Here is a 25,290-nt window from a genome sequence, read left to right on the forward strand (position 1 = left end):
AACAGGCCCCAAAGGGAATTGAACCCGTGTCACTGGTACTATAGAGCATTGTACGAACCACTATGCTACCATAAAAATAAATAAATAAGCTTAAGAGCCATAGCTCGCTGTGAAATGTGAAGAATATGAAGTAATAGTACACTCTAAAAGATGATAATAACAGGATAGAGTGATGATTTTATTCTTTATATTAAAACAAACATTATTCATAATAAAAAATTACAAGAGTAAACTGTGCAAGATCTTTTCATTCTTATGTTCACAACCAATGTGCTAAGTAGTGTTCTATTACATTCCTTAAAGCTAATAGGGATTGTTTCCACTCTTGTAGAACCCCTGGGGTGGTACACAAATACAAATAATAATTGGAGGCTTCCTCACCTAACCCAGCTTCTCCCCATCCAATAGTGGAAGAGCCCTATACCAAGATCTTGCAATGGCTACATCAAGCTTCAGTGAGTCCCTCAGCACGTACTCCTGCAGCCTGGAATGTGCCAGTTGGCAGCATTCCTCCACGGACATCTCAATGTGCTGACAGACCAACGAAAATCAGGTTGATCAAAGTGAATCTTTCAGTGAGTTAATGATGTTCCAGCAGTACTTGATTCCCTTCAGTGTGTCCCATGCCGGGAGTCCTCTCTCACACAGCTGCTCAGGTGGACCATTGCACAGGCCCTTGCATCTCTTTCCTCACCCTCTTCACAAACTCACGGTCCACAAAGAGGTGAGCAACCAATACAGATTAGAGAATTTTACTGGAAATTGAAATAGATGCACTGATTCGACAGTTTTTAAAATGATAAATGAATGCATTGTTCACTCAAACTGAAAGCAAATGGAGCAAAGCAGAATTCTCTGTAATTATCACTATTTGTGAAACAAATAGTGCCCATTATCATGCAGGGTGCTAACGAAACAGACGTCATGCACATGAAACTAATGTTTGACAAGAAGTATAGAAAGCAGGTAGGTCTTTGCCAACATTGATTATGATACAACCATTGTTGGTAGAATCTCGGGTGGTGATGAGAGGGCGTACAGGAGTGAGATATGCCAACTAGTGGAGTGGTGCCGCAGCAACAACCTGGCACTCAACGTCAGTAAGACGAAAGAGCTGATTGTGGACTTCAGGAAGGGTAAGATGAAGGAAAACATACCAATCGTGATAGAGGGATCAGAAGTGGAGAGAGTGAGCAGCTTCAAGTTCCTGGGTGTCAAGATCTCTGAGGATCTAACCTGGTCCCAACATATCAATGTAGTCATAAAGAAGGCAGGACAATGGCTGTACTTTATTAGGAGTTTGAAGAGATTTGGCATGCTAACAAATATACTCAAAAACTTCTATAGTTGTACTGTGGAGAGCATTCTGACAGGCTGCATCACTGTCTGGTATGGAGGGGCTGCTGCACAGGACCGAAAGAAGCTGCAGAAGGTTGTAAATCTAGTCAGCTCCATCTTAAGCACCAGCCTACAAAGTACCCAGGACATCTTTAGGGAGCGGTGTCTCAGAAAGGCAGCGTCCATGATTAAGGACCTCCAGCACCCAGGGCATGCCCTTTTCTCACTGTTACCATCAGGTAGGAGGTACAGAAGCCTGAAGGCACACACTCGGTGATTCAGGAACAGCTACTTACCCTTTGCCATTTGATTCCTAAATGAATATGAATCTTTGGACATGACCTCACTTTTTTTAAAAAATATACAGTATTTCTGTCTTTTAATCTTTTTTAATCTATCCAATTTACATAATTGATTTGCTTGTTTATTTATTATTTTTTATCTCTGCTAGATTATGTATTGCATTGAACTGTTGCTGCTAAGTTAACAAATTTCGCGTCACATGCCGGCGATAATAAACCTGATTCTGATTCTGATTCTGAAACGCCTGTGCTCTAAAGCTGAATTAAACACTCTTGAGTTTGTGTGACAATTCAGGTGGTAGAGTTGAGACCTGGCTGGAACTATGCAGGGATCATTATCAGCTGCTTGCATTTTATGTCCGGGTTGACAACTTTTAATTTTGCTCCAGATGCATGATGCTTTTCATTTTTACTTGTTTGATGCTTGTTGATGCTGGTTTTTTTAAAAAAGTTACAAGTATCATGACAGGTACTGAAGAACTTGGACCAAACTTTAAGCTTTCAGTACAAACGAGCTACAGACACCTTCATAGACATGGTGTGGAGGATCACTGGAAGAATTAGCAATGTGCATGCAGAGATGGAAGTTGCTGGAAGATTTTGTTACGATCAATACTTAAGCAGCATTCAGATACCAGTGGATGTTTACAAAAGGTTCCATTTTTCATTGGATAGGCAGCTGTTTGCAGTATAGCTTGGTTAGTTTGATACTGCACAAATAGCTGGTAATCTCAACCAGTGATATGTAAGAACAAGTTCTTTGAAGCAAAAAAATCCAAAGTACAACATAACATTAACTGCATTTCAAAGGTGTTTCATTGTGAAACATTTCGCAGTTTCCTGAAGTTCTTTTAAGCCATCTTTCTTACAACATTTTGCAATTTTATTACTTCTATACATTTTTGCAGAGACTGTCATATAAATTTTGGTCACCAAACAAAGAAAAAGTCTTTACAAAGTAATAATGACAATTAAGCATTAAACTATCTTTTAAAGTATGGTGTGTGGCAATTTGTACCTACTGTCCTCACTGAAAGTTTTATGAATTGGTGAATAAATAATGAACAGTTTCTGAGAAGTTGAATTATTAAGGCAACCTACCAGCACAGGAACTAACCTGGACATGGCAAGCTTCTTAAACCTTGAAACTATGATTTGAAACTGGCAGTCTGTAACCGTAACTCTTTGTATCGCATTGCAAGCCCTGAGATGTGAACTGATCTGACATTGACCCCTAATGTGGATGCATCATGTTTGGTATATCATAATATCAGGCTCCGTGATGGAGTTTCTGAGTGGACAAGTGTTAGTTGACAGTTCACTTCTAAAAACTCCCTTCAGAACAGTATGAATGATTAAGTTTCCTCATCTTGATGTGTCCACTCAGCTGTCTAAAGAGGAAAAAAGGAACACTTGGCTGTGACCTTACCCACTGAGTTTCAGATTTAACCTGTTTCACTATTGATTGCTATCAGCTAAACTGTTTTGGAATTTCCAATTGTTAAAAGTTAGGCATCGCATAATGTTCACATCCAATTAATGCTCACACTTACTGCAAGAAAGACAAGTTAGCACCTATATGTCAACCTACACAGCTTTACGTGTCTTAGGTTTCCTCTTCACTTGTGAGTGTGGAGTTGCAAACGGGTTATTTTAAGTATTTGCCTCAACAAGGACAATTCAGAAATTACCAGAAATATTATTTTAGGTTTTTTAATAGTAATTGAAGCACTTGGCATTCTTTTCCTTTCTACCACAATATCGATACCCTATTACGTTGTTCTAAAAGAAATCGGTTGCATTTTCACAAGACTACAAACTCTCGTTGTTTGCTTGCTGAGTTCATTGTGGAGGTCATTTTACGCCCAAAGCTAAGAAAGCTTCCTCTCACCTTTTGGTCCAGTGCCAGGATTCTGTCAGTGAGAGCGGAAAATTTAGTTTTAATTAGTGTGATTGTGAGAATGAATAAACTGTGATTAACCACAGGATTAAATGAAGACTGAGTTGTAGAGTTAGTTGCCCAGTAAAGTAATAAAAGAATATAAATATTTTTGAGTAGCTCAATAACAAATATTTTGTCTTTTTAATCTCTAATGACCTAACTGAAAATTGTCATGCTCAAATCAACAGTGGATTTAAGTTTCTGGACCTGCAATTGTCTTGAATCCTATAACACTCAGAAACTGTACTTCCAATTTTGACCCTCCCTGCTTTTGTTTATGCCATGGTAGGTTATAGTGTACCATATTATTAAATAGCTTGGTTACATCTGTAGACTGATATGCCAAGTACATGGATAGACAAAATTCCAGAATTCGCACAGAGGAACATTAACAAGCAAGGCAGAGATGGCTTGCAATTCACAACCTGAGACAGGGATACAATTTTCTCCTTGTTTTTTTAAAAATAACCTGTCTACCAATCTAGACAATCCAATTCCAGCAAAAAATAACAAGAATAGTGTCCAACATTTGTAGTCTATTGTCGGATCACATCATGTGTATCCACTTCCACATACAGAGGAAGGTCAGTGAAAATTACCAACAAAATATATCACATCACACAGGCAATTTCCATATAAGTATTGTTTGTCATGGATAATGGATCCACAAGTACACAAAAACAAGGCTGTAAATTACCTAATTCCAGGGCAAGTACTTGGATCTGAGAAGACACATGGGGAAAGGAGACAGGAGCTTGGGTACACTGTCAGAATCTAGTCAGAATGTGACCAGCCATCATACATCACTTACCCTGTAGCGAAAGAGGAAGGAATTTTGAGTGATCAAGACTAGAATGAATCAGAGGCAGATTAAATCTAATGCTAAGAATCTGAGCTATTGAATCAGATTTAGAGCAAGATCAGGTAGACCAATATATTCCAGAGGAACAACTCAAACCAAAGTCTGAAAAAATGGTAGCAAGTCAAATAAAACTTGGCTTCTAAACCAAGCCAGGGCCCTTATCTAACTGTACTTTGGAGACTTGGTTATAACCTGCTCTATTTTTTTAAGTTCATATGATCTTATAACTAGTACCAATCCCTCTTCATGTAATAATTTCTTTCTCCTTCTCCACATCCTCCTCTTTTTCTCCCTTTATCTTCTCTACTTTTCCCCATCCCAATCTCTGCCAACTCTCTTTGTGCCCCACTATTCCTTTAAATTTCCTCACTGCCCTTCCATTAAACCATTGATCCCCATTTCCTAGATTCAGGTAAGTTGAAGATATAGTATAATCTCAGAACTTGGAGAAGTTATAATTTTAAGAAACATTCAACTGAAATGTGTATTTTAGAAGCCATTTACTCTTATGTTTTACTATAGCCTCACTTTCTCCATTCATGTCACAGGACAATCATATAATGTATCAATGTCCATCACCTGCTGCACTTTGACAACTTTCTTTTAATTTTAGTTAAGTAAACAACACATTTATATTAATGCCTGATCAATGCACCAAAAACTACCAATTTGCATTTAAGTTAATTCCATGCTTTAATGCCAATCAATTTTCAATGTTAGGTTTCATCAAAGATGGCGCCAGTGGTTTTTGCAGGCCCAGATGAATTCTTCCAGTTTGTCCATGAAACAGCTTATTCTTCCTTTCTTTTATCTTTCTTTTCTTTTCAAGATTGCTGGGGTTCTGTCAGAGCCAGTGACCTACAGTTACAGCTCAAACCATGGTTCTTCGTAAGTGGTGGGTTTTTGGCCTGGCGTTTTGCTATCTCCAGGAGCGGCCTGGAAGGTGTGCACCTTTGTGGTAGATGACCTAGTTCCTTGCTGATCTCACCAACTGAAACATCAAGGGATACTGAAACATTGGGACAGCAGGCAGTGTGCGTTGACGTCAGAAGGTGGCCTCTGAACTCGAGTGATCCCTCTCCCTCTCTCTCTCTTGATGGCGAGGGAGAGCCTGTCAGTCCTTGAGTTGGGTGGCTTGGCGAACCGATGCAGAAGATTGTAATATTGAAACAGCGAGCTGCTGTTCTCTGCTCTTATTGTTGCAGGAGCAATCTCTCTCTCATTGTTGAGAGAAAACCTGTCTGAGATACCAAAGTGCTGCATTAGGGACTGTAGTTTTTGCTGGACTGTAGTTCAAGGTCTCTTGGGGGCTTTTGCTCTTGCTTGCACAGTGGGTGATGGTGGGGTTGGTGCTTCTGGTGTAAGTGTAGGGGGAGGGGGAGGGTCAGTGCTTCTGCAGCTGCTTATGCATGGGAGGAGGAGAGGGTTCTGATATTACTATCATTCATTCTCTGGGGTTTCTTGTTTTGTGAATGTCTGTGAAGAATAAGAATTTCAGGTTGTATACTGTATACATTCTCTGATATTACATTGAATCATATGAACCATCTGACCTCTATGCTGTTGTTTCATTCAGAGATCGTTCATCAATTATTTTAATCACATTTTTCAATGGAGATCAAAATCCTTCGGAAAAATAACCAAATGAAAGAGTAGTAGGGGCTTGACCCAAACATTTGATACATGTCCAGCCTTTCAAAATCCAACCTGATCCAAACCTCACTGACTGCCGTCCGGGACCTGCATTATATTATTTACTCTACACTGACAGGACTTCTGCGTCATAATTTAAGTAACTAAAATAAGACCTACCTACAAACTCAGGGGAAATCTTGACAGTTCCTGAATTTGTCAAATTCTTAAAACTTTTAAGTACCTGGAATGTTTCATATTGTCTCAAGCACTTAGAAACTGAGAACTTCTGAAAGTTCAGTTGGTTTATTGCCAAGCATAACAACAGAAATAGTTTAACTTGCACAATACAAGTTAACAAGATAATTGAAGACTTAAAATAAATTCTAAGATTTAAAATGGCATACAGTCAGTGGCTACTTTATGAGGTACCTCCTTTACTAACTATATGTTCATGCTATAGCCAATCCATTTCAAGGTTTGGTGTGTTGAGCATGCAGAGATGCTCTTCTGCACTCAACTGTGATCATGTGTGGTTAGTTAAGTTACTGCCAGCTTCCTGTAGCTTCAACCAGTTTGGCCAAGTTTCTTTGGCCTCTCTCATCAATAAGACATGTTTGCTCATAGAAATGCCATTTACTGAATGTTTTCTCAGATTTTTTTTTTGCACCATTCTCCATAAAATCTAGACTATTATGCATAAAAATCCCAAGAGATCAACAGTTTCTGACATATTCACACCATCCTTTCTGGCATCACCAATCATTTCAGGGTTAAAGTCGCTTAAGTCACATTTCTTCCCCATTCAGATGTTTGGTCTGAACAACAATCTCTTGACCACGCTTTTATGCATTGAGTTGCTGCCATGTGATTAACTGATCAGATATTTGCATTAATGCGCAGGTATCAAAGTGTACCTCATAAAGTGGCCAAAAGTGTAAGAAATAGCAATGGGACCAGGCCATTCATATCTCTTTTGCTATCCTTTCCACATTTGACTCATGGCCATCTAAACCTCTATCACGTACTTTTCTAAATGGCTTTTAATTGTTTGAGTCAGAACACAAAGATTAGTGGTGGGACAGGTTTTGTTGAGAAAGTAGGGTGTTGAAGATGGACTTGAACAGATTGGGAAAATGGACAAAGAAGTAGCAGATAGAATATAGTGCAGGAAATTGTATGGTCATGCACTTTGGTAGAAGGAATAAAGGCATAGACTATTTTATAAACAGGGCGAAAATTCAAAACTCAGAGGTTAACTTGCAGCAGAGTCAGTGGTAAGGAAAGCAAATACAATGTTGGCATGAGTTTCAAGAGCACCAGAATATAAGAGCGGGTGGGGCGGGGGAGACGCTGAGGCTTTACAAGGCATTGGTTGGACTGCACTTGGAGTATTCTGAGCAGCTTTGCACCCCTTATCTAAAAGAAGTGCTGGCATTGGAGAAGGTTTGGAAGAGGGTCACGAGAAGTATTCCAGTAATGAAAGGGTTAACGAATGAAGAGTGCTTGATGGCTCTTGGCCTGTATTCGCTGGAGCTTAGATGAATGAGGGGATGATCTCATTCAAACCTATCAAAAATTGAAAGGTCTAGATAGAGTGGATGTGGAGAGGATGTTTTCTATCATGGGTGAGTCCAGGACCAGTGGGCACAGCCTCAGAACTGAGAGAGGTTGTTTAGAACAGAGATAAGGAGGAATTTCTTTAGTCAGTGGGTAGGGAATAAGTGGAATTAATTGTCTCAGATGGCTGTGGAGGCCACGTCACTGAGTATACTTAAAGCAGAGTTTGATAGGTTCTTGATTAGTCGGGCTTCCCAAGTACAGGGAGAAGGCAGGACAGGATAATAAATCAGCCATGACGGAATGGCAAGCAGTCTTCTAGCTGTCTAGGATGCTGTCTAAGTTGCATGCCATCTTGGTCAATGTCTCCCATCCACTACATAATGTACTGGGTGGGCACAGGAGTACATTCAGCCAGAGACTCATTCCTCCCAGATGCAACACAGAGCGTCATAGGAAGTCATTCCTGCCTGTGGCCATCGAACTTTACAACTCTTCCCTTGGCGGGTCAGACACCTTGAGCCAATAGGCTGATCCTGGACTTATTTCATAATTTACATATTACTATTTAACTATTTATGGTTCTATTACTATTTATTATTTATGGTGCAACTGTAACGAAAACCAATTTCCCCCGAGATCAATAAAGTATGACTATGACTTGATGGGCCAAGTGGCCTAATTCTGCTGTTATGTCATATGGACTTATGGTCCAATGTGTCCATGTCAACAAGTATTTCTGGTAGTTCTTTCCAAATGCACACCACCCTTGCACGAAGAAGCTACCCTGATCTTGCTTTTAAATCTCTCCTCTCTGATCAGTAAACTATGTTCTCTTGTATTCTGCACCCCTTTGCTGGGAGAAAGACAATGTGCTTTCATCCTGTCCATGTCCCTCAAGATTTTATATAACCTTCACTCCTCCATGTTCCAGGAAATACAACCTGATTTCTCTCTTTCTCAATACTGACAAATATTCACACCATTTCTTTTTCCACAGATGCTGCCTGACCTGCTGAATGTTTCCAACATTTTTATTCTAGATTCCCAACAACTATGATATTTTTGTTGATTTGCAGTATTTATTAGTACCCTATCCCCTATTACTACCTCATTCCTTTAACTCACCTGAACTGAACAGCCTCTTTTCTGTCATGTGGTGGTTACCTCTATCATCCTCCTTGCAGTGTCCATTCTCAGCCAGATAGGCTACAAGAATTTCATACCTGTTGACAAATGAAAGGGCCAACATTCATCTCTGAATCTCAGTACTTGCTTCACTTACAGTTATTCTTTCCTGACCCCTTTGACTGATTGATACCTGTACAATACTTAACCTGATAATATCATTCCCTCCTGAAACAAGGTATCCAGTAACCCACAAAACTCAGATTTCAATTCATCAAATTTGAATGGAAGACTGCACAGCATTGCACTGAACTCTTCCCCTTTACGCTCCCTATTCCATGTTATTCTTGTTTTGTCTTCATGTTACTACTAAAAAGACGCTTGACTCTAAAAAGACTTTTCAGTCACTTGATTTCAATTAATTAACCAATCCTAACTGGCTACGCATATATTTGGGGGACAAAAGACTTATTGTTCACTTCTATACATTATTGCCATGTAAGCTGCAAGGTTATGGGTATTTAATTGTAAAACTAAATTAAACAAGTACCTCTTCATCATGGAAATATTATCTCCATCATATGTATCAAAGATCACTCTGGATAATAATGTACTTTTTGCCGTGTTGACAGATTTTTCCTGTGTGCATTTTTAAATGAATAAACTACCCATTAACTTTTAAAAGTTAAACTTTCTTACCAGAGGTGCTTATGGCATCTTTTTCACATTCATGGCCAAGAAAGAATTCTTACTGGCTTTCCTTAGACCCATACATGAAAATATGAATTGTGACTGTTGGACAGTTCATCCCGCTTTCTTACCATGTTACATCCATAAATTCAATTGGATGCTGTCTGCTGTCCAATGTTAAATCACTTCAAAGGTCAAAGTTCAAAGTAAATTTATTATCAATTTGCATAGAGGTCAAATACTACCCTGAGATTCATTTTCTTACATACATTCCCATTAGAGCAAAGAATTATAGTAGCATTCTTAGAATATTTTCACACAAAAACAAGCAACCAATGTACAAAGGAAGACAAACTGAAGAAAACACTTACAGCAGCTTCCAAACTTCTGCATTGATACATGCAATTCTGGTATTCTCTAAGTTACTGCAAAACCTAATTAATATCTTTTCCTGGCTCTTTTGACAAATATGCTGGCTCAATATGACAAGAAAAGGTTACCCATTTGATTTTGTTGATTATCAATAAAATATATTGAATATTATTTTGGATTAAACTTTCCAAAAGTTTAATGTAAAGCAAGCAGAACACAGTGCATTCTGACTCTTTCTACATACTGGAATTTCCTAATGAATCATTACAAATAATTATTGTATTAATTGGTATTTCTCATCCTCGTGGGAATATTGCCACTAATTCCTAACCTAAATTTGCATGCTGCACAAAGATAATCACACTATACTGGAAAATCTTTTATCTTATATCTATTTGTTTATTTTTTGATGTATTCATTTCTGGTCACCATACTTTAGGAAGGATCTGATTAAGATAGGGAGGGTGTAGAAAAGATTTGGAGGAGTGCATCCTCTAAGTCTCCTCTCTTTTCCAACTGAGATGAAATCAACTGTTCTTTTCTCTCTATAGTTGCTGCCTGACCCGTTGAGTTCCTCCAACAATTTGTTTGCTGCTTCAGTTTCTAGCATCTGCATTTTTTTTGTGGCTTCACAGAAATGTTGCCAGGAGTAGAGGGTTTAAGTTATAAGGTGAGATTTGATCGGCTGAGAGGTTTTTCCTGGAGCAAAGGAGGCTGGGGGGGGGGGGGTGATCCTATAGCAGTTTGTAACATTATGAGAGACATCATGAGGGTAGATCTTTTAGTCAGGGTAGGAATGAGAAGGGAAAGTTTTAATGGGGATTTGAGGGGCAGGTGTTTTCACATCGAGGGAGGTAGGCATGGATCAAGCTGTCACAGGAGGTGGTAGAGGCAGGTATAATTATATTTCAAAGACACTTGGACAGTATGGACAACATCTGAGGGATATGTACGAAACACAGACAAATAGGATTAGTGTGCAGTGGGTAGACGTCTTGTTCAGCATGGATAAGATAGTCTAAAATGCCTGTTTCTATGCTGTATGACTCTATGAATCAATGACTCCTCAAAATGTAAAAAAGTAAGGATTATACTCAGAATTAAATATTATATTTAGTTTTGTGTTTCAAAGAAGATTTTCTTTTTTTTCCTGTAGCCTTTTTTTGACATTATGGTGATAGGTGTTCCATTAAATAGCCAGTTCACTGAACATATCAAACAAAAGTGGCCAGTGAACAGTGAAAAAATGCTGATATTGCATATCTGAGGAAATGCCTATTTTTATATTCCTTCTCATAGAGAAACACCTTCTGGCCCCTCAAATACTTTTTTTTTAATGTTTCAATGTTTTCTTGTCAGAATATAGCCAAAGAATTTACTGCCAGCACATGCAATTTTTATATTATACCGCTCAGCACTGGATTTTTTTTCTTTCACTCTGCTGACAACAGTGTGCATGGGACATCGGTTTACTTATTTTAAACCACAACAAACATCAGTGCCCTACATAACTAAACTTTCAAAATTAAATAAGGCATGATGGCCACAACAACTTTCTCTGAATTAGTAAAAAGACATGATTTTATTCACTATATTTCACAACCACGTTGCAAAGTGGTTAGTAATAAATAACAGCTTTGAAATGCAGTCTTGTTAATCTTATCCTGCCACACTGTGCAGAACAAACTGTTCCCTACTGTACCAGCAATGGATTGATGGATCGGACTGCCGGTAGGACACATTATAAATTGAGCAGACAGAATAAATTTATGGAATAGTGTGCAGTCCCAGAATATTTCACAAAGAAGATGATCACACAAAATTGAAGATTCATGGAAGTCCAGGGATGAACTGTTTTTGACCAACAGGAGCCAGAGAGCCCTGAAAAACTATTTTGTAACCATTAATTTAAATATTATCTCGGACCGATGTTCTTATCATTACCATCTGAGCCAGATCCCCTCTTGTCTCCACATAAATGCTGTCACAAACTCTGCTTATACACATCCTGTGTATGATTTTTCTTTCACTGATTAGTTATGTTTTGTTCATAACAGGAATTGAAAGATGAAATAACACCACCCTCCCTGGCAGTTGCCAAATGCATTTACCATAAATCTGAAGAGTGAAGCTGACCCAGATGGAATCGTCAGCCGTGCCCTTAGAACCTGCACAGAGCAGCAAGAGGAGGTATTTGTGAACATTTTTAATCAATCCCTACTTCAGTCTGAGATTCCCACCTGCTTTAAGGAGACGACTTTTATAATGGTTCCAAGGAAAAACAAGGTAATGCGCCTTGATGACTATTCTCCAGAGGCTCTAACATCCACCATCATGAAGTACTTTCAGAAACTGGCCCTGGGTATCCAGCCCCCAGACCCACTGGAGTTTGCCTACTGCTAAAACAGATCTACAGAGGAATATTATCTTCTGGTCCTAAACTCATTTCCAGAGCATCCAGACAGAAACGACATCTACGTAAGGCTAATATTTATTGACACCAGCTGCATCTTCAATACGACAAGTCCATGCAAACTCATTTCCAAACACCTTGGGTCTCAACACCTCCTTTGCAGTTGAATCTTTGACTCCTTGACCAACAGACTGCGATCAGTAAATAAGGCAATCCCTCCAGCATGATTATCTTCACCAGTGGTGCCACACAAGACTGTTGCTGGGGCCTTCTACTTCACTCATTGTACTCTCATTACCACATGGTCAGTTTCTGCTCTAACTCTATTTACAAGTTGGCAGATGGTACCACCATAGTGGGCTATGCCTCAGATAACTATGAATCTGAATACAGGAGATCCCAGTGACATGGTGTCATGATAGTGATCTTTCCCTCAATATCACCGAAACAGAAGAGGGGGTCATTGTTAAGGAAGGTCGGGGGGGGGGGGCAGTGCCCATGATCCTGTTTACATCAATGGTGCAGAGGTCAAGGCATTTGAGAGCTTCAGTCAGCCAATCACATGTCCTGGAGAGTCACCAGTAAGATGAATTGTAGAGCATTGCAGACACAGCTCAGCACTCATAGAAATCAGCCTCTCCCCCCCCCCCCAATGAACTCTGTCTACACCTTGTTGACTCGGTAAAGCAGCTAGCAAAAAAAGAGATCCTTCCCACAATGGACATTCTTTTCCTTCTCCCCTCCCTTTGAATTGAATTGACTTTATTTCTTACATCCTCCACATACATGAGGAGTAAAAATCTTTACATTACGTCGCTATCTAAATGTGCAATGTGCAATCATAGTAGTTTATAATAATATATAATAAATAGAACAGTCAATCTCTTCTCTCTTCGGCTGTCCATCGAAATCCGTTGACGTCCACTCCTTTAACGGTGAGATCTTTGATGACTATACAGTACTATCCTGGACCCACAAGCTCTATTGCAGGTGGGACATGTATATGTAGTAGTGGTGGTGGTGGTAGTGGTGGCAACCATGGTTGCATTTCTCCTGGCTCTCTTCTATTGTCTTCTGGTTGTTCTTTCCATCTCCAGAATACGAACCCCATCCCTACACAGCTGTTGCCAAGTGGTACGGTCAGCAACAATATCCTCCAGGTCCTCGGGTCTAACCTTGCACTTCCTTAAAGCATTCTTCATCTGATCCTTATAGCGCTACTTCGACCTTCCAGCTGAGCATCGTCCATGATGTAGCTGGCCGTATAACACTCTGTGGGGTAGCCGACAGCAGGGCATCCTTATCACGTGCCCCAGCCACTGCAGCTGACACTGGGTTATCATGGCCTCAATACTTCTGCAGTTGGTCTTTACAAGTATTTCAGTGTGAGGCACCCGCTCACGCCAGGTAATTCCCAGGATGCGCTGGAGGCAGCTTATGTAGAAGTGCTTCAAGGACTTGATGTGACGGCTGTAGGTTATCCAAGCTTCACAGCTATAAAGGAGGGTGGTGATGCAGACCGCTTGGTATACAGTGACCTTTGTGGAGGGACGAAGGCTCCTGTTCTGAAAGACTCTACGCTGAAGTCTCCCAAAGGCAGCTGATGCCTGTTTAAAGAGGCTCTGGATGTCGTTGTCAATGCCACTATCCTCAGAGAGAATACTCCCCAGATATTTGAAAGCTGGCACTACTGACAGCTTTTCATCACCAACGGTGAAAGCAGGTAGAGTGGGTGGGACACTGGTACTCCATTGGCAAACCACTTCTGTCTTGGTGGTATTGACAGTCAGCCCCATCCTGCTGTACGCTCTCACCGCCACAGCAAGGACAGTCTGAAGATTCTCCGGAGTGTGGGCCACAAGAGCACAGTCGTCTACATACTGCAGCTCCAGGACCCACTCTCTTCGGATTTTGGTGGTTGCATGGAGCCTCCTGATGTCAAAGAGGTTGCCATCTAATCTGACGACCACTGCCACACTGCTGCTGTCTGTGAACAATCAATGTAACGTAGAAATACACTCAAATCAGTGTGAGTTAATCAGTCTGATGGCTTGGTGGAAGAAGCTGTCCCGGAGTCTGTTAGTCCTGTTTCTTATGCTGTGGTACCATTTCCCAGATGGTAGCCGCTGAAATAGATAGGAGTTGGGGTGACTCGGGTCCCCAGTGATCCTTCAGGCCCTTTTCACACACCTGTCTTTGTAAATGTCCTGAATCATGGGAAGTTCACAACTACAGATGCACTGGGCTGTCCGCACCACTCTCTGCAGAGTCCTGTGATTAAGGGAGGTACAGTTCCCAGACCAGGCAGTGATGCAGCCAGTCAGGATGCTCTCAATTGTGCCCCTGTAGAAAGTTCTTAGGAATTGGGGGCCCATACCAAACTTCCTCAACCGTCTGAGGTGAAAGAGGCGCTGTTGTGCCTTTTTCACCACACAGCTGGTGTGTACAGATCACGTGAGATCCTCGGTGATGTGGATGCCGAGGAGCTTAAAGCTGTTTACCCCCTCAGCCCCACATCTACTGATGTTAATAGGGGTTAGCCTGTCTCCATTCCTCCTGTAATCCTCAACGAGCTCCTTTGTTTTTGCGACATTGAGTAGAAGGTCCAAAAGACTGAAAACTCTTACCACCAAGCTCAAGGACAGCTTCTATCTACTATATAGACTATTTAAAAGTCTATTGAATAGTCCTTTTGTATGATAAGACACACCACTAACCTTACAGTCTACCCTGACCTGACCCCACACATTATTGTTTGCCTGCATTGCATTTTCTCTTCAACTTTAACACATTATTCACATTCTATTCTTGCTTTTCCTTTGTACTCAACATACTGATGAGTTTTTCATTGTACCTCACTACATGTAACAATAATAACTAACTGACCAATTTAATTTAATTATGTCCTAAAGCAGCAGGTTAATGGAGTTACTAGTTAAATCAGAGATCAGCTTATTCTACTTCTGATGGTACTTTCTACATAAAAAAAACCAGTAATATCCTTGTCTATATAGCTACTGAATACTTTCCATTTATTCTTTCTTCTGTTGTCCTCTCTTCGTTATTCAACCATTATTCTTACAGAATTGGGATGTTAGAGTGAGGCCAATGATTTCAATTATCTGAGAGTTTGGAGGGAAGTTACTGCAGGCCAGAAGTCAAAATGTAGCATTTGTTACATGCAGCTTAATGTGAAAAAGACTAAGGAGCTGGTGGTAGACCTGAGGAGAGCTAAGGTACCGGTGACCCCTGTTTCCATCCAGGGGGTCAGTGTGGACATGGTGGAGGATTACAAATACCTGGGGATACGAATTGACAATAAACTGGACTGGTCAAAGAACACTGAGGCTGTCTACAAGAACGGTCAGAGCCATATCCATTTCCTGAGGAGACTGAGATCCTTTAACATCTGCCGGACGATGCTGAGGATGTTCTACGAGTCTGTGGTGGCCAGTGCTATCATGTTTGCTGTTGTGTGCTGGGGCAGCAGGCTGAGGGTGGCAGAATCAACAAACTCATTCGTAAGGCCAGTGATGTTGTGGGGATGGAACTGGACTCTCTCACGGTGATGTCTGAAAAGAGGATGCTGTCTAAGTTGCATGCCATCTTGGTCAATGTCTCCCATCCACTACATAATGTATTGGTTGGGCACAGGAGTACATTCAGCCAGAGACTCATTCCTCCAAGATGCAGCACAGAGCGTCATAGGAAGTCATTCCTGCCTGTGACCATCAAACTTTACAACTCCTCCCTTGGAGGGTCAGACACCCTGAGCCAATAGGCTGGTCCTGGACTTATTTCATAATTTACTGGCATAATTGACATATTACTATTTAACTATTTATGGTTCTATTACTATTTATTATTTATGGTGCAACTGTAACGAAAATCAATTTCCCCTGGGATCAATAAAGTATGACTATGACTATGTTCCTGAATTCAACTGCATTTGACAGTGTTGTAATGAGATGGCAGATATGAATGCACATTCGAGAGTCTGAAGTGAACCTGCAGCATTTTATTTTATTATATATTCATTGTTGGGATCTGAGTGTCATGGCCAAAAGGCAGCATTTATTGCCCCTGAGAAGGCTGAGGGCAGTTGCGGGCACACTTTGCAATGCTGTAGGGTGGGAAGTTGCCTAGCACCATGGTGGCACCAATATCATTGGTCACACATCAGCCTATGCTTGAGTGTTATCTAGGTGTTTCTATGTAAAGGCACAGGCTGTTTCAGTTGCTGAGGAGATGTGGATGCAATTGCAAAAATCAGTGAATGTTCTCATTTCAGGCAATGAAAGGAATATAAAGTTGCTGAAGATTGTTGGGCATGTACACTGTGCTAAAGAACTTCTGCTCTGAGGTTCTGGGTCTGAATTGATTAATTTCCAATCACCATGAGTTTGTAAGCAAGTAACAAAAAGATTGAGGGAATTAGGAAGGTTCTTTCAAATGATATGGTGAAGGAAGTGACATTTTTATTGTTATGTTAGCCCATTGTCATTTTACAAAGGTTGTGTACTTCCATGTTACTTTAGAATGTAGTTCTGAGTATACCATGGACGTGGTAACTAAAGGAGCAACCATTATTTTGCATTAGTGAGTTTGTCTAATTAATCACACATATCATTCGCTTGCTCAAAATTTCAAATTTTTAAAGTACATTTAATATCAAAGTATGTGCTCTGTTCTGGTTGCCTCACTACAGGAAGGATGTGGAAACCATAGAAAGGGTGCAGAGGAGATTTACAAAGATGTTGCCCGGATTGGGGAGCATGCCTTATGAGAATAGGTTGAGTGAACTTGGCCTTTTTTCCTTGGAGTGACGGAGGATGAGAGGTGACCTGACAGAGGTGTATAAGATGATGAGAGGCATTGATCGTGTAGGTAGTCAGAGGCTTTTTCCCAGGGCTGAAATGGCTAGCACGAGAGGGCACAGTTTTAAGGTGCTTGGAAGTAGGTACAGAGGAGATGTCAGGGGTAAGTTTTTTTGTGTAGAGAGTGGTGAGTGCATGGAATAGGCTGCTGGCAATGATGATGGAGGTGGATACGATAAGGTCTTTTAAGAGACTGCTGGATAGATACATGGAGCTTAGGAAAATAGAGGGCTATGGGTAACCCTAGGTAATTTTTAAGGTAAGGACATGTTCAGCACAGCTTTGTGGGCCGAAGGACCTGTATTGCGCTGTGGGTTTTCTATGTTTCTATGTGTATGTTGCTATTTACTACAGGGAGATTAATTTTCTGGCTGGCATTTACAGAGTAAAGAAGAAATAGAATAGAACTTTATGTAGAACTCTACATAAACAAGGACTGACCTGTGTGCAAAAGGAAGACGAACTATGCAAATACAAATATATTGAGAATATAAGTTGTGAACAGTCCTTGAAAGTGAGTCTGTAGGTCGCAGAATCAGTTCAGAGCGGTGGCGAATGAAGATAACTGTGCTGGTTCAAGAGCTGGATTGTTGTAGGTAATAACTGTCCCTGAACATGGTGATGAGGAACCTAAGGCTTCTGTATCTCCTGCCCAATGACAGTAGCGAGAAGAGGGCATGGCCTGGATGATGAAGGTCTTTGATGATGGATGCTGCCTTCTTGCGACAGCTGTCCATGTAAGTGTACTCAGTGGTGGGAGGGACTTTGCCTGTGATGGATTGGGCTTTATCCCCTACTCTCGGTACCTTTTAACATTTCTGAGAATTGATGTTTCCGTACCCGGCAATGATGTCACCAGTTTGGATACTCTCTTCTGTGTAATTTTTCAAGGTTTTTGGTAAGATGCTGAATTTATCCAAACTTCTAAGAAAGTAGTGGCACTGCTGTGCCTTTTTTTGTGACCACTCTTAAATGTTGATCCTCTGATATATAACATCAAGTAAATTAAAGTTACTAATCCTCTCCACCTCCGTTCCCCTAATGAGGACTTATTTGGTTTTGCTGATGCTGAGTGAGAGAGGTTGTTGTTGTGACACCACTTAACAAAATTTTCAATCTATCTCCTGCATGCTGATCCCTAACCACTCTTGAACTTATATATGGTATTAGAGCTGTATTTAGCCTCATAATCATAACTATAAACTGAGTAGAGGGATATGCACACTCCACAGTGATGCGCCTGTGCCGCTGCTGAGTGTGGAGGAGATGTTATTGCCAATCTGTACAAGCTGGCATTTGCCCGGGAGGAAATCGAGGATCCATTTGCACAGTGAGGTACCAAGGCTCAGGTCTTGGAGCTTAATGATGATTTTCAAGGGATAACATTGTTGAATGCAGAACTGTAGTCAATGAAGGACATCCTGGTGTACACATCTTCACTGTCTAGGTGTTGCAGAGCTGAATGAAGAGCTAGTGAAATGGCACCTGCTGTTGACTTGTTGTGAAAGCAGACTCATTGGAACAGATTCAGGTCACTGCTCAGGAAGGAGTTGATACGCCAAATGACCAGTCTCTCAAACCACTTCTTCACTGTTTGACGGTCATTGTTCTGTGAACTAGTTACAATTGCTTGTTTGGGCTACATTGGAATAAGTTTCTGTGCAATTCACCTTAGGCTCTTTAAATTTAACCAATCATTCACATTGTGAATTGGTCTGAGGCAATATTGCAACAGAAAAACAGAGAAGCTCAGGTGGATTTTGGTATTTACAAATAGCAATGTTTTCTTCAGGTGTGCTATCAATAAATAATTCACTGTTTTTCCAATGTCAGATTTTCCTTTCCAACTATTAATGGTCAAATGTAATGGGATGTCATTTTTGACTGGTACAACACAACATAATTTCATTTACACATACTTAAAAGATTAAGCGGAGAAGGTGAGAAGGTGGGTGCCTTGCGTGCAGCATGATCGTGAAAAGCTCCATCTCTACCCACAAAGAAACATTATAGAAGCAACACCGTAAGTTCCTATGAAAGTATTTGAAGTAAAAATATTAACGCGGTTTCTGTTAAGGAAGCGACGGTTCGGGTGGCGCGCGTGCCAGCTTTTCAATTTCAAATGCGGGGTTGACTCGAGCCCAATGGTGGTTTGACGTGACCCCCTCTCCCGCTACTCGGGCAGCTGGAGACACTCGCTAAAAAAGAGAGAGCGCGTGGTCTCCAGAATGAAACAGACACTGTATATGTTTGTATTTTTTTATCAACAGCTTTCAACATACGATGTTAATGTGGAAGAGTGAACAGTAAATGGTTAACCTTACTACGACTCTGTCTTCATTGGCTCTGGTTTAACTTGCTGTTTAGTCAGAGTTTCAACACACTGCACAAGAACACTACAAGTACAGTCGATGTTTCAGGCCCGAAACGTCGACTGTACCTCTTCTTATAGATGCTGCCTGGCCTGCTGTGTTCACTAGCATTTTTTGTGTGTGTTGCTTAAAATTCCAGCATCTGCAGATTTCCTTGTGTTTGCATTTTCAAAATCAGAGATAGGAATCATTTTTGAGGGGGGTACCTTTTCAAATCAAGCCACATCATACAGGCATCAAAAAAAACCCTCCAGTTTGCTGGTTTATAACCCAAACCTTAGCCACCTTCAACACAGCACAACTGGAAGATTGAAGGGGATGGAGGAATTAGAGTAATTAAGCATAAAATGGGACTTTTGTGGGTCAAGGATCATCTAGAAATCAAACTCAGTTCCAATAGTGTTCAGACATGGAAGTCAGGTTCCTGCAGCCCTTCTCCATTAACAAGAATTATTTTCAAATTGGAAAAAAAATTCTCTGCAGCAAATTCCCGCAGGTGCAATAAAGAAAGTGGTCTGTCAGTATGATCTCTTTTGTTGTTATTGTTCAGGTAAATAATTAGCAAACAAAACCTGATACATTATTCTTAACCTTGGTGCAGCAGATATGGAAATCTCTGACAAACCCAGTATTAATTATTCATTCGTAATTGCCTATTGAAAGGTGGGGATGAGCACAGTTTTCATCTGGTGAGGTCTATGTAATGAATGAACCCACAGAACTCTCTGGAGAGGGGTTCCGGGATCCTGGATCTAAGGATATGACCTGTGACTCCACGAGTGCCATATATTTCTGTGGGTTCACTCTCCAGAAAACTGAACTGACGTCTGAAATAGTGACTGTGGGTACAGGTGCTTTTGATGGGTACGTGGTGACATTCAATTCCCCTTTTGTTCAAAATGTGCATCGAATATGTCATCAGGAAGACTTATGATGCTGCTGACTTAATTTTGTTGTCTATTATAGCATGTAAGCCCTGCATGATAGTCTGGGACTTTTTTTTTAAACTGGTATTGTCTCTTGGCATCCGTGATAGCTAATATGAAGGTCATATCTACTTTTTGTATAGGTTAGGATTATCTGATTTGGATACTACAGTCCTGGAGTTCAGTCGTGAGTGGATCTCCCATTTCAACCATCTCTTTGGTTCGGGAACTTGAATTGGCATCTTTGGTACACAATCATCTGCATGTTTACTGATAAGGTATGTAATGATGGTGGCATACTCATGCATGTTTAAGTTTGATCTCCACCTCTGCCTTTTTGCCCTTAATTTCTCAGGCATATTTTCCTCAGAGCTAAATACTTTGCTTTAAAAAGTAAGCAAAAGGTAAATACATTAAGATTTGTTGTGTTCTTGTACAATAGCTGCAAGTGTGTATTATACAGAACAGCCCCAGATAGGCTCTCCGGCCCACCACATCCACACTGGCCATGATACCAATCAAAGTAATCCTATCTGTCTGAACATACGGTGCTTTGAAAAAGTATTCAGCCCCCAGAACTATTTTCACATTTTACTGTCTCATTTTCTAAATTTAAAATATATTAAAGTATATTTTTGAGCTTATCTGCAAAGTGTTGTGCATCATGTCAAATCAAAAGAAAAATTCCAAAACCTGTCAACAATTTACTAAAAATTAAAAACCAAAATTGTGAGGCTGAAAAAGTATTCATCCCTTTGTAATTAATACACTGTCTTTCTTCAGGTGCAATACTGTATATTACTTTTCCAACTCACCCAATTTGATGATGTATAAAACTGCAGAATGACCTGTTTTCAATGAATAAATACCCCCTCTCTCTGTAAGGTCCTAAAATATGGTAGATTGTGGATAGACCAAACCAAAATGAAAACAATAGAGTATTAAAGACAAGTCAGGGAAATGATAATACGGAAGCACAAATATGGGAAAGGTACAAGACAATTTCAAAGGCACTGAATATACCTCGGAGCTCAGTGCAGTCCATCATGAGAAAGTAGAAAAAGTATGAAACCACATCCACACTGCCGAAGTCAGGCTGCCCCTCTAGGCTTAGTCATGGGGAAAGAATGGCACTTTAGGAGAGGCTTCCAACACAACCATCACTCTGGGCAAGCTGCAGAAGTTAGTGGCTTCAACTGGAGATGAAGTTCATGGTTTCACAGTCACTAAGGTATTGCACAAATAGGATAGTTATGGAAGAGTGGCAAGGAAGAAACCCGAGCTGACAAAGAGCATATCCTTGCCTGTAAGCTCTTTGCAAAGCGCCATTTAGAAGATACTGTGGAAAAGGTCTTGTGGTTGGATGAGACTGAAATGGAAATTTGGCCTCTACCTTTCTTCACAGTACATATGGCGTAAATCTAATACTGCGCCTTAGCCAGGTAACGCCATCCCTACTGTAAAGTATAGTTGACATTGAATCATGCAGTGGCGATGCTTTTCAACAGCCGGGAATGGAAATCTGGTCAGGATTGATGGGAAGATGAATGTTGCTAAATACAGAGTGATCCTGCATAAGAACCTGCTAGCCTCTTGCAGAAAGCTTAAACTGGGGAGGACATTCTTTGAGCAGGACAATGACCCAAAGCACTCTGCCGGAGCAACCATGGACTGGCTTCAAATGAAGAAAATTGATGTCCTTCAGTGGCCCATTAACAGCCCTGACCTTACCCAACTGAACATCTCTGGCAAGACTTCAAGATTACTGTCATCCACTGCTCCCCAACTAACCTGGCACAGCTTGAGCATTTTTGCAAGGAGGAATGGGCAAACCTTACTCCATCACATTAATCACGCTAATAGAGACTTATCCAAAAAGACTACTGTAATTTTGTATTAGGTTCGCGGTTCCAGCAAGTGAGATAGAAAGCGTTCTCTGCGAATGGGTGTATGAATCATTTATTTAAAAAGAATAATAATTCGACCAAACATTCATGTTCCCCAAGTAACAGACATTACAAATCTGATATATGTACATTCAATATACTTAGTTAAAAGTGAGCGCAGAGCATACCTTCCTCATTGTCTTACCTTAAACAAGAGAAGAAAAGCAAGTCCCTTCCACACGTTATTTTATTTACCCAAGATATTGGAAACTGGACACCAGGCAGCTAACAAATGAGAAGAGCAGCTACCGTTTTGAAACTAACCAATCACACTAGAAGTGACTTTGGACAATCAGAATAAGTCACGTCCCCACCGGACAACTACTGGCTGTAATATCTGCAGGAGGTGGTTAAACTAAGTTTTGAGCAAAGGGGGATGAATACTTTTGACTTGCTGACATTTCATCACTATCTATGCTTCCTATAATTCTATCACAATTAAATACTTCTATCATGTTACCTCCTCAGCCTCCAAGCCCCAGTGAAAGCAATCCAAATTTGTTCAACCTCTCCTTATAGGTAGTACTCTCTAATCCAGGCAACATCCTAGTGAACCTCTCTACAACATCTCTATAGCCTCCTCATTGTTCCTGTAATGTGGTGGCCAGAACTGCACCTAATACTCCAAATGTGGCTTAAATAAAAGTTTATAAGTTGCGACTTGCTTTAAAGTTTTATACAGCTGCAACAGTTAAAAAGAAGGTTCTCTTCTCTGGCACTCCTGGAACAGAAAACTGATTGAATTATGTTGGAAAGTGATTATATAGCCTAGCCTATAATTAGTCATCCATTAAAATTATTGTAAAAAAATATTATAGCTAATGGAATTACTGTTTCACAATATGTGCCCAGAGCACCACAGCAGGAAATTACAAGGCAGTACAGTAAATAAAATTTTCAGCTGAGAGGAAGATTCATTCTGTTTTCAGCCCAAGCGTTTTCCAGCCTTTCTTCATCTCACTCCTTAAGCACCACATTCTACTTCCCTCTCTCTCAGATACTTATCGAGCTTCCCCTAAATACTTAGCTTCCTCACGCTCGTCACACATGGAGTAAAGAAATTCATCCAGAACTTTGTTTTAAATAACTAGTAATTACCTTCTGAGATAGCTTTTCTGAAGGCCTGCTGGGAACTGCTTTGTTAGCTGCTGAAACTTGTAGACAGTTCATTACAGAGGGGAGACAAGTGGACAAGGGCATCCAATTGTTCTCTTATGATCTCCATTCAATCTATTAGAGGCCTGCTGGTGCAGCTGATGAAACGGCTTCCTCACAGTGGTAAACACCCAGATTCTATCTTGACCCCAGGTCCTGTCTGCCAGATGATAGTCCATTTTGCAACAACTTGGGAGAGTGTTCATCACCTACTGAACACAGAGGTGAATTCAAGAAAGAAACTGTTATAAATGTTAATATTTTACATGCTCACTTCACATGCTTCAGTTGATTCATTACATACAGTACATATTCAAGCTACTTTTGACATAATGATTAGAGTTTGGCGTATCTTTGCTATATAAATTTACTCAGACTGACAATTCTACTGTTTAATCTCAGTAAATACTTCCTTCCTATCTAATTCCATATGACAGCAAGCTTTGTCAAATATGTGCTTGTAATTGCCAGAGAAATTGTGTGAAAAAGGAGTTGCCAGCACTTTGTAATCACACATTGTGATCTAAGTTATTTATTTAAATATTTTTACTGAAGAATTTTGTTATAAGTGGCTGCTGAATGGTTTGCATCCCCAATTGAATGGATCTAGGGGTTAATTTGACTGACAAAGAATAGTGGGCCGTTGTCACAAAGAACTGCGATAACCAGTGCATATCTGAAAGGTACCTGCAGTTGCTTGTCATGTGCATTGGGAAAGCACCAGATCCTTTCTTTTGCATGTATTTGGCAAAATCTTGACACTTTAATTCATATATTGGAGTAATTCGCATATTCTTCCGTATTCATTACATTTGCTGCATAATAAGCAGGCAGTATAAGAAAAGGGAAAATGTTTTCCGTGCTCCAATGGACTAAATTAATTATTACTTTTAATAACATTTCTTCTACTTACTAAAGTTGGCAGTGCTGTCTGTGTAGAGTGTGTAACAAACACGGTGATGCATCTTTGCAAGCATTCACTATTCACAATGGATGACAAAACATATACCACTAATGACCAACTACCAATGGTAACATCTAGCTAACTGTAAAATGACAGTTATATGACTCATGTATTTTAAGAATAGATAGATAAGAGAAAATTTATTAGCCAGCGGAGATGCTTAAAGGCCAAAATAAAAAGCCTAGCATATTGGAAACCTGAAATGCAAATAGAAAATGTTGGAAACAGTCAACAGTTCAGGCAGTATCTGTGCGAAAGGAAACCAAGTTAACGTTTCAGGTCTGAGATGTTACCTCTGTCCTTTTTCCACAGAACTACTGAATACATCCAGCATTTCCTGTTTCATTCCAAATGTGAAATGCTATTTCATTCAATTATCCCATGACAAAATTATGTCAGCTTTGGTTCTTCTGCTAATTGCCAGAAATATGTGTACTCTCTTTGTCGACACATTTGCTGATCAATAGTTTATTGTTCTTACTTATTTCAGAGGCTCAAAGTTATCAACACTTCTTTTGAATGTCCCCTTTAACCTTTCTGCTCTAAGGAAAGTATCTCCTTCTGCAGATTCCTCATGCCTGCACCAACTCTACTGAATCTTCTTGCACTCTCTTTAAAGCATTGTTATCCTTTTTAATGAGCAGTACTTAGAAGACAACAGTGTTATGTTTTATAAAGGCTTAGTAAATTACCGTGTTTTTACTTTATTCTTCATGAATAAAGCCTAGGATTCATCATATCTTTTACTTAATTGTGTTCCCAACCTGTCATCTCAAGCTAAAAGATATATTTACAAATGTCTCATTACCTC

The sequence above is a fragment of the Mobula hypostoma genome, chromosome 3, assembly GCF_963921235.1.
Source record: "Mobula hypostoma chromosome 3, sMobHyp1.1, whole genome shotgun sequence".
In the NCBI taxonomy this organism is placed as follows: domain Eukaryota; kingdom Metazoa; phylum Chordata; class Chondrichthyes; order Myliobatiformes; family Myliobatidae; genus Mobula; species Mobula hypostoma.